Source organism: Cebus imitator, unplaced genomic scaffold, assembly GCF_001604975.1.
Source record: "Cebus imitator isolate Cc_AM_T3 unplaced genomic scaffold, Cebus_imitator-1.0 Scaffold187, whole genome shotgun sequence".
NCBI lineage: Eukaryota > Metazoa > Chordata > Mammalia > Primates > Cebidae > Cebus > Cebus imitator.
In genome coordinates this window covers 2,219,563-2,221,009 of record NW_016107502.1, presented here as the reverse complement: position 1 = coordinate 2,221,009, position 1,447 = coordinate 2,219,563, and the positions used below count along the sequence as shown (strand labels likewise).

Below are 1,447 nucleotides of genomic sequence, written 5' to 3'. Positions count from 1 at the left end.
GCTGGGATTACAGGCATGAGCAACCACGCCTGGCCTCTCGCTCAGAGGTTTCCATCTCTTACACTGTCCGTCCGTTCTTGTTGACTGTTGACTTAATCCATTAGAGCCCTTAGCTTATTAATCACAGCTGTTTTACATTCCCAGTCTGATGATTTCAACCTTCCTGCCGTATCTGAGTCTGGTTCTGGTGCTTGTTCTGTCTCTTCAAACTCTGTTCTTCTCCTTGCAGTATGCCTTGAAACTTTTTCTCTGGTAACCATCATGTACTGGGCAAAGGAGCTAGAGTCAACAGGTCTTCAGTATGTGGGGTGCAGGGGAGGGGGAGCGTTCTATACTCCTACGATTACCTCTCAGTTTTTCAGTGAGCCTGTGCCTCCGGACCGTGAACTTCCTAAGTACTTCTTCTTTTTTTTTTTTTTTTTTTTAATTGCATTTTAGGTTTTGGGATACATGTGAAGAACATGCAAGATTGTTGCCTAGGTACACACATGGCAATGTGATGTGCTGCCTTCCTCCCCATCACCTATATCTGGCATTTCTCCCCAACTCCCCGCCGCACTGTCCCTCCCCTATTTCCCCCCGACAGACCCCAGTGTTTGATGTTCCCCTCCCTGTGTCCTTGTGTTCTCATTGTTCAACACCCGCCTATGAGTGAGAACATGCAGTGTAAAAATATGGAACGCTTCACGAATTTGCGTGTCATCCTTGTGCAGCGGCCATGCTAACCTTCTCTGTATCATTCCAATTGTAGTATATGTGCTGCCGAAGCGAACACAGCACTGAAGTCTTAAAGGAAAATCAGTTCTTTCCTTCATCCTTCTGAGAGATTCACTCATAGGTTCACTAAACACCTGCTGGCATCCGGCACCATGCTAGGGACAGGAATCTCTGCGACGTGATTCCTACCTTCGAGAAGCGTATAGGCTATTGAAACAAACACACATGGATACAGCGTGTAACGGTATATGAAGCACATGTTCCCTCACATTTAATCCTCACCACAACTCTGCTGTTTCCTCTACTTTTCAGCTGTAGAAATTCTCTGACCACAGCCTTCCATTCTTGCTCAACCACTCCCACTTGGCCTCAGCCCTTCACCCAGGACTGCCAGTCCTCTGCCTCCTCGCTTGGTTTGCAGGCATCAGCTCCTTCCATTTTCGCTTCCCTTTCTGCCCGTCTTACATCCTATAGCCCACTGTTTTTGTCAAGCTTTTGTTGATACTATAAAGTCCCTTGCCTTTCTGAACTTTAATCACACCTTTATGGAAACATCCCACTTCTGGATGAACTGAACTTTTTTTTTTTTTTTTTTTGAGATAGAGTCTCGCTCTGTAGCCCAGGCTGGAGTGCAGTAGTGCAATCTCAGCTCACGGCAACCTCCGCCTCCCAGGTCCTGGTTCAAGCAATTCTCCTGCCTCAGCCTCCCGAGTAGCTGGGATTACAGGCA

General features: G+C 47.1%; 1 non-coding gene across 1 annotated transcript; it reads right to left on the bottom strand.

The window, feature by feature from the left end:
* Window positions 1-668: 668 nt before the first annotated feature.
* LOC119473809 lies at window positions 669-775 on the bottom strand. Its single transcript, XR_005203045.1, has one exon. It is a non-coding gene; the product is annotated as a U6 spliceosomal RNA (small nuclear RNA).
* Window positions 776-1,447: the final 672 nt, after the last annotated feature.